The sequence below is a fragment of the Ursus arctos genome, unplaced genomic scaffold, assembly GCF_023065955.2.
Source record: "Ursus arctos isolate Adak ecotype North America unplaced genomic scaffold, UrsArc2.0 scaffold_3, whole genome shotgun sequence".
In the NCBI taxonomy this organism is placed as follows: Eukaryota; Metazoa; Chordata; class Mammalia; order Carnivora; family Ursidae; genus Ursus; species Ursus arctos.
The window spans coordinates 32,448,356-32,457,438 of NW_026622985.1; the positions used below are offsets into that span (position 1 = coordinate 32,448,356).

At 46.8% G+C, this 9,083-nt stretch overlaps 1 protein-coding gene across 1 annotated transcript in view; it reads left to right on the plus strand.

The window, feature by feature from the left end:
• The window catches only part of CDK14 (cyclin dependent kinase 14), a 701,485-nt gene that overhangs the window by 677,030 nt on the left and 15,372 nt on the right, over window positions 1-9,083 (plus strand). The gene's annotated exons all lie outside the window — the stretch shown is intronic.

Consider the following 9,083-nt stretch of genomic DNA (forward strand, 5'->3'; position numbering starts at 1 on the left):
TATCAGACTTGGGTAAAGGGGTAGAGGCTACATAGAACAAGTCTGTGAGCTGCAGGATCTTTGCAATTCCACCAGCTCCTTAATGACGTCCACCACATGTTCCGTGCATCTGAACCGATCTGGTTTTATTTAATGACAATCCTATTTATCTTTTATTGTCTCTTTCTTAATTATTGTGTACATATTCTAAGATGAGGTGAGTAGGTTACCCTCCACTGAATACAAATCAAAGCTTCAGCGCGCCCACGTGCTGCCAGAAGCACCCTTCCCTGAGCTGAGCACACTTCCCGGAACACTGCCTAGTGGGTGCCTGCACCTGAGTGCGGAGGGCGCTGTTGGCAGCCTGCGCTCCGATCGACAGTGCCACCACGGGAAGCCGGTCACATTTCTGGCATCACATCCTCCTCCTGGTCGGATCTCTCAGCTTCACAACTGCAAACAAATCCCCCATGATTTCATAAATTCCTAATAGTGTTTGTGCCAGATACAGTTATCAGTTTATATGCAATTTGGTGATTTTAAAATACTTACTCTTGAAGGGGCGCCTGGGTGGCTCAGTCGGTTGAGTGTCCAACTGTGATTTCGGCTCAGGTCATGATCTCAGGGTCCTGAGATGGAGCCCAGTGTCAGGCTCTGCGCTCAGCGGGGAGTCTGCTTGAAATCCTCCCTCTCCATCTCCCTCTGCCCCCCGCCCCCCATGAGCTTTCTCATGCTCTCTCTCAAACACATAAATAAATCTTTTGAAAAAAATGCTTACCCTTGAAGGCAAAAATCGCCGTTCAGGTCTTATGTTAGGATGACTCAGGACCTCTGGCTTTCCCCTGGGAAGACCCCCACTCACCAGCAGCAGCCACCTCTGTTATCCTTTCCTTGCTCCTCTCCCACAGTTGAGTTCGTGAGCCCTTCACAAGCTTAACATTGTCACAAATGTCAGAGTTTGTAAGCCTTTCTCAAACTGAACATTCTCACAAAACCAAATATAAGTGTTCTCGGCCGATGCATATCCCATTCCAGAAAGGCCCGTGAGAGCCACCAAATCATCAGCTCCCCAGCGGCCCCTGCTGTTTCCCTGTAGCGGCAAGTCATCTGCGCCTGTGCGTAGTCACGTGGTCCCGTCACCGCCAGTGGACTCCGGGACAGGAGTCTGTGTCAAGACGGACTTCGTGGCACCCAAAGCAGAGGTAATGAGATAAGAGGCAAATTTCTCAGTTCGATGGGAGCCAGGAATCACCCTGGAAACTGATTAGAATTAGAGAAGTGTCAAAACAGGAACTGGTTTCTGGGAGTTGTTTCAAGGCCCCGGAACGTGGGCTGGCGTCCTTCCGACGGCTGCGGTAGCGCGGGCGGCTGGCGTTCAGGTCACTTCCGCAGGCCTCCGCGGTGGGCTCACATTTTAGAGCCTCCCCGTGCGATTTAATCCTATGAGCTCTTAATGAAAGAAAGAAGAAGGAAGAGGGCTGGTATCTACAAGAGGCCAAAGAATTAGCTTTGAGGAATATTTTTAACTTTTTGAATGTGGCCGTGGAGATGATAGTCCTCTCGCAGCGCCGTAATTGCCCAGCGTCCGCTTCTTTTTCAGCAGAGGTTGGAGGATGTGGTGTGTGCTGGCTGAGACAAGCAGTGAGAGTCAGGAGGGCGGCACTCCTAGAGTCGCTGTTGGCCCCCAGAATAAAGAGAAAGCAGAGGGGAAGGTGTTGGAGCAACCCTGTGCCACTAGGTTAACACGTACAGTTGCTGAATAATGGCGGGCATTGTCAATCTCCGCAATGAGAACCCCAGAGCGGCCCAGCAGCCTGCTGCTACCAGTGGGTGGTGGCGTTATGGGCATTAGCTTTGAGAAGCTTATACAGCAGAGGGGGCTAGGATAAAGGACACAAATCAGGGGAAAACTGACAAGATTAAAAAAAATCCAAGGCCTCGTATTTACTGTTCATCCCCCATGCTCTCGGTGTACTATATTGTCTGCGTCAAGTCCTGCTGAGAGAGAGCCAGGCACAATAATAGCTCGGAGCAGACTTGCAGCCCCAGAGCCAGCCTCTGCCAATGGTGCTGACTGTGCTGGTGGAGAATGGGCTTCTGATAGAGTTGTCTTTTTTCTCCTTCCCTGTGAGACCACCAATAATTATGGAGGGCACGCTGCAAAGATGGGGTAAGGGTTGCTCCTGGAGTGCATCCTGAGAAGTGACCCAGCAGGGGTCCCCGCGAAGGTGTCTGCCACCGTAGTCCAAGGTGGGCCTGTCTGACAGAGGCACACAATGCTGGCCTCGCCCAGGGACACGTGTTTGAACCAGCAGTTCAAGGATTTCGTGAAGTAGAAATGAAACTTGGCTTTATACCTCATACCACAGTGTGAAACAATGATCCCTTTCCCTCGCTCCTCCTTCAGCCAAATCAGGTAACTGGGGACCTTGTGTCTTCAGAGAAAGGCTGTAATCAACTCAGATCCTTGGGAGAAAACAGGCACAGGTCCCGCAACCTTATTGTGCCTCATATTTGGGGAATTCCGATCCTCATATTACATTCACTTAGCCCAGTGGTTCAGGGCCCTGGCTATCGTTAGAATCATGGGATGTCTTAAAAACACCTCAACCCCAGGGGCGCCTGGGTGGCTCAGTCGTTAAGCGTCTGCCTTCAGCTCAGGGCGTGATCCCAGCGTTCTGGGATCGAGCCCCACATCAGGCTCCTCCGCTGGGAGCTTGCTTCTTCCTCTCCCACTCCCCCTGCTTGTGTTCCCTCTCTCCCTGGCTGTCTCTCTCTCTCTCTCTCTCTCTCTCTCAAATAAAATCTTGAAAAAAAAAAAAAAAAAAAAAAAAAAAAACCTCAACCCCAGACCAATTGATCCTAAAATATTTAGAGTGGGGCCCTGGCATTGGTCTGTTTGGGGAGCTCAACAGGTGACCCTATTGAACAGACCCACATGAGAGCTGCTAGACTCTTCCCTTCCTCCTGTCTGCTGCTATTCTAGGGGTTGGGTAGGCAAACTTTTTCTATAAGAGCCAGAGATTAAATATATTCAGCTTCCCAGGCCGTAGAGTCTCTGTCACTACTCCTCACTCTGCTGTCGTAGCATGAAAGCAGCCGAGCACAATACACACATGAATGGGTTTGGCTGTGTGCCTGTCACACAGTTCGTGGGCATTGAAGTTTGAATTGCATATAATTTTCACATATCATGAAATATTTTCTTTTGATTTTTAAACACTATTTGTAAATGGAAAACCCATTTTTAGCTCACAGCCTATATAAAAACATACAGTGGATAAGAATTTGCCTGGGGTCTGTAGCTTGCTTACCTTGGCTTAGAATACAGCCCTGGTAATGGGGGAGGCAAGGACCACCCCTGACATTTGCTGGGCCCAGGGTAGAGTCAAAATGGAGGCCCATATAGCTTATATCTAAATATTTAAAAATCTAAATCCAACTCACAAAATGTCAGCTATATTCTATTCTCTTACCCGGACAAATGTGTCTTCGTAATAACCTAGAAGGCCAGGTTGCACTTAGAATTGCAGGACTTCTCAAAGTTCTTCTCCAAAATGTGTTGGTGTGTAGATAGCCCAGTTTAAGTCCTGTCTGCTGCTTTTCATTTCCCACTCTTAGCTCTAGGGGTGTGGGTCGAGAGTGAGGGGCTACGCATGCATGGGTATCAACACCCCAGCCCCCCACATCCATACTCTGTTTTGCCCTTGGCAAACAGCCCCTCCTTGGCCAACCCTTTGGGACCAGGTGCCTATCCTTAGGGAAGGTGCTTTAGGGGGAAGACTCCATATACCGAGAGAATTCCAGAGTCCCAGACATCTGGAATATGTGGAGTAGAAGTGGGGGAGGTAGGTTCCTGTTGAGCATGACACCATGAATTCCTCATTCTGGAGTAGGGGGTGGGAGGGCTATGCCTGCAGAGCCAGACCCTTTAAAATGAGAACCAGAACAGGAGCCCTTCTTGCCTGGGTTCAAGGGGAGTGCTGATGGGTGATAAGAATCTGAGAAGTAGTCCCAGTGGGTTTTCAGGTTCCTTGTGCATTTCATTGACCCACTCTACTCCACAGCCATAGAAGTGGGCCCTATGATGTGAGGCAGAACCACTGTGACAAAAGGGCAAAAAAATTGTTTTAGTCTATCACTTAGAATTAAAGGATCTGGCCTCTTTTCAGTCATGTACTGGGACCAGCTGGGACCAGTTCACAAAAACCGACTGTAAAATATGTAGGAATTTTGTGAGTCAGTTCTTACATCACTGATAACTTGAAATCAGATGGGGTATGTACAAGTCAGGTCATTTTTTTTTTTTTTTTCTTTTTGAGAGCTGGTTTCCCAGCACACTGGTGCCTCTTGGCCCCTTTCCTTGCAGGCTTGTCTGCCACCTCTCCATGCACACATCTTCTGCCTGCTCTGTGCTGAACGTCCCATTGGTCCCTGGATATTCCAGACCTTCCCATGGCCCTGTTCTGCAGATACTGTTCCCTCAGATGAGAATGCCTTTTCCTGTTTTTCTAGCAGCCAAATCCCTATTAATACTTTTAAGACCCTGTTCAAAAAGTCTCTTGCAAAGCATTCCAGGACTCCCCTCAAAACAATTCCTCCTTCTTCCAAGTCGCCACATCACTTTGAAAATAGTAACAATAACAATACAAGTCTTTTTTAAAAATCTCTTTATCCTCAAGACTGATGAGAATGACCAAGGCCCAGTATTTAACAATGTTTTAAAATAAATCAGTTATTAAAGGATAATACAGATTAAACAAGAGTGGGATAGAATATAGTTTACCTTCCCAAGAAAGCCTTTAGAATCCTGCAGACAACATGAACATACCGCACTTGTACTCTGTGTGACTCTACGCAAAGCCCTGCCCAGCTCTGTGGGAGAAAGCGAAACCAAAGAGGAAAGATTTCTGGTTGTCCTTAGGAGCTCACAGAGGCAAGGGTTCCTATACCTGGCTGACTGCCCAAATCCCCTGGGGTGCTTTCTAAACATTCCTACTGAACCCCAGTCTCCAAGGTGCCAGTCTAGGCGTGTGTACTTTTTAAAATCTCCTCAAGGGTTTCCGTTGGTCAGCCATGACAGTGAACAGCCCTAGAGGGAATAACCTTCTAACCAGTCTGTTCGTCTGTGTCAGATTTCCCCTCCACCCTCTCCCCTTGAAGATTCTACTCAAATTGCAAATCATTCGAGAGGCATTCACTTTGAGGGGAGCCTGTTGGCAAGTCATTTCCTACATCTTCACGAAGCAAAACAAGAAATGGAATTCCCAGTTCTTTCCCGTATTCTGTGAAGTAGTGGCAGCATTCCTGAATCTATGTATCTCTCATATGGATACCAGAGCTCCAACATGTGTTCTGATACGCTCGTCTTACTGCCTCCAGAGGAAAGCCACACCCTGGGGGAGGGCGCTAAATTACCCTTTGGTTTCTGTCCAGTTGTCTGCCAAGAATACCAGAGAATTCACGGTAGGCTGAAGAAAGTAATTTTTTTTTCTGCTGTTGGTCATTAACATCCAGGTGAGGTTGTATGCTTTCAGTTGTTAACAAGATTGAAAACCAAACATAGTACCCTATAAATGTCATTTAAGGATCCCCGTTGCTGTTCATCCCATGTCATTTCATGACCAGATTTATTCATAAGTTTCTTATCAGAATCATGCTATTTTTGTTCATCTCATTTTGTAGGCCAGTAAACAGACCCCAAGAGGACAGGTGCACCTTGACTAAAATGCTGCTGTCTTTGCATGGAGGTCATTGGCTACTGAATGAGGTTCTATCATTAGTGGCTCGGTTGGGTGGAAGGTTCATTTGGAAAGGCTAGAGGAAAGCCTAGTCCCGTACTGAGGAGTAGACAGGCAGCCATTTGTTCGGGATGCAAATGGAACTTGGATGCGTGTGTCTCCCACCTTCCCCGCCATGCGGAGAGAATCTGGGATGGGATGAGAAGGGGCTTCCATGCGCTGTCTTGTCAGGTAGAGGTGTGCTGGAATTGATCTCAGGGTGGTATTAAGGGGAACTCCCAGGGTCAGGTAGACTAGAATGACCAAAAGAGATTAATGAAGCCAGGGCACCAGGTATTTAGGGACTAGCCTTGAAGCTTAGTGTCAGATGAAGTTAATTCATGGAGTCAAATGGAAGTAGAAAACCAGGGAAGAGGAGAGAAAAACTGAGAACAAAGCAATCTGGATAAAGCCTGGAGATGCCAGCCAACACTTATTGGGTCTGCGCAGACTCCAATGATACCTCCTTGCCAAAGAACTCCAAGGATTCCCGTTCACAGAGAATGAAATGTGACTGGTGCCCTCTTTGTTCCCATTATGTATTTCTGTATAAGGAATCGCCCCCAAATTTAGTGTCTCCAAACAACAGTCATTTCTCATCTCTCACCAGTTTCTGTGGGCAGAAGCTCAGGAGCAGTTTGGCTGAGTGGTTCTGGCTTGTGATTTCGCATGAGGCTGCAGTCAGATGATGGCTTAGCTGGGGTCATCTTTAAAGCTTTATCGCTCGCATATCTGGTGCCTCTCGTTAGGAAAGAGCGAGAACAGAGTGCCACTAACTTCACGTGGTTTCTCTACAAGGTCTCCTAAGCATGAGGCTCAGCTTAGCTGGTCGTTTTATATGGTGGCTCAGGGCTCCAAACCACATGCACCAAGAGAACCGGGTGGAAGCTGTGTTGCTTTTTATGACCTAGTGTTCTTTTTGCTGAAGTGAGTCACTAAGGCCAGCCTATATTTACAGGGAGGAGAATTAGATTCCACCTTTCAATGGAAAAAAAAGTCAAAAAATTGTGGGCATGTTTTAAAACCATAACAATCTGCCCTCCAGCCAGATGTTATTTATATTGATCCCACATGCAAATGCACTCGCCCCCTCAGAAGACCCCCAAATAGCTCATCCAGTTGGCATCCATCTCAGGTTCAAGGTCCAGCTGCCCATCATCCAAATCAGTTTCAGGTATTGCTCCATAGGTGCAGATCCTCAATTATAATCTCTGAATATTGTTCTTGATCTGAAGATCTGTGGACGAAAGTGAAAAGTTCTTGCTCTCCCACCCAACGTTCTTTGGTAAGGTAAGCATAGGATAGCCACTAGAGACATTTCAGTAGTCTGTGACAATCAGGTAGTCAGCCTGTAGCAATTCTGAATTCCAGCCAGGCACTAGTTAACCAAACTCCTTGATTAGAGCTGAGTAGGAATGATTCTTCATGGCACTTGATTCCATCCTCTGGACTCTTGGTTCCTCCCTCTGAATTATCCTTCATGTTCTAGAAAATGTACCCCATCTTTTTTTTTTTTTTAATATGTATATATTTACTTGAGAGAAAGAGAGCAGGAGAAGGGGCAGAGAGAGAGGAAGAGAAGCAGACTCCCCGCTGAGCATGGAGACCAAGGCAGGGCTCCATCCCACAAGCCTGAGATCATGACCTGAGCTGAAATCAAGAGTCAAGACACTTAAACAGCTGAGCCACTCAGTGCCCCCAATGTACCCATCTTTATAGCTGAGCACTTTTCTCAGCCTGCTTCTTTCCCAGGGAATTTTAGGAATCCAAAAGCCTCTTCTCTTTTATACTACCTCTGTCCCTTTTAGCCTGAGCTGGCAATGTTTTCATTAATGCATGTCTAAGATTTTGTTTCCCTGCAGTCTTATTGAGATTCACTCCATTAGACAAAAAAACACATCCACAAATCTCATTGAGATAAGCTTTTCTCTACCTTAGATTCCTTCTAGGGCTACTGTGGGACTGTGCCCTTAAGATTTTTTTTTTTAAGATTTTATTTATTTATTTGACAGAGAGAGGCAGCCAGCAAGAGAGGGAACACAAGCAGGGGGAGTGGAAGAGGAAGAAGCAGGCTCATAGCGGAGGAGCCTGACGTGGGGCTGGATCCCAGAACGCCGGGATCACGCCCTGAGCCGAAGGCAGACGCTTAATGACTGAGCCACCCAGGCGCCCCTCCTTAAGATTTTTAGATACATTTCTGTTAATGGAGACATCTAAAAGGCATGCCCTTAAGATCCTTAGAGGGACTCTTGGCTGTTTGAAAGAATCTGTAAGGAACTACCTTAAACTGTGTGAGGTCTTAACAAAGGCAGCTTGAGTCACACCGCTACGTTCATCTTTAGCTGGAAAATACATGTATTAATTTTAGCCTCATCTGCCATCTGGAGAGGATGAAACTGAAAAATAATTTTATTTTTTGAACCCCTAAAGTCTTGGCTCTTTTATTTAACACTGGTTTTTTGGTTTGGTTTGGTTTGGTTTGGTTCGATTTGGTTTTTTTACTTCATCTCTCTCCTCTCATATTTTATGGCAGTTAGAAGGATCAGGAAGCACCTTCAACAGTGTGCCTGGAAAGCTTCCTGAGTCATGAGTCCATTAGGTACATTGTCTGTTTTCCATGTCACCACTGGTGTAAATACTGCCAACACTTCAGAACGAGGGGCCCCTCTCCTCCAGCTGCCAATACTCTCCTGACTTTCCTTCAGCTCTTCAACCACACCCTCTCCAAAGCTCCTCTGATCTCTGCCCTCCACCCGGGTCCCAAACCACTGCCACATGTTTGAACTTCTGTTATGGCAATTCCTCACCTCTAGGTAACAAAAAATTTCCACTAATCTATTGTTGTGAAACAAATCACCCTCAAAATTGGTCACCTAAAAACAGCATTCAGATGTTTTCTCTTTCATGGTTTCTGTGGATCCAGCATTCTGGGTCAGCCTGTTTGGGTGGTTCTGGCTCAAGATCTCAGATGTTACTGGGTTTGGGGCCAACTCAAAGGCTGCTTTGCTCACATATCTGGCCCATTGGCTGGGAAGACTTGCATGGCTGGGGCTGGGACTGCTGGGTCTCCGTGGTCCCTCTCTGCAGTTTCTCTAGCATGGGGGTATCCCTGCTCCAAGGGAATATACCCCAAGAGAGAGAGCCAGGTAGATGCTGTGTCACCTTCGATGAACTAGCCTTCAAAGCCTGCTACCTACTCTTAATTAGAAGCAAGTCACTAAGGCCATACCAATATTTAAAGAGAGGGGAATTAGACCCCACCTTTTGATGGGAGGTGTTTCAAGTCATTTGCAGACTTGTTTTAAAACTACTGCATCTCTGGAG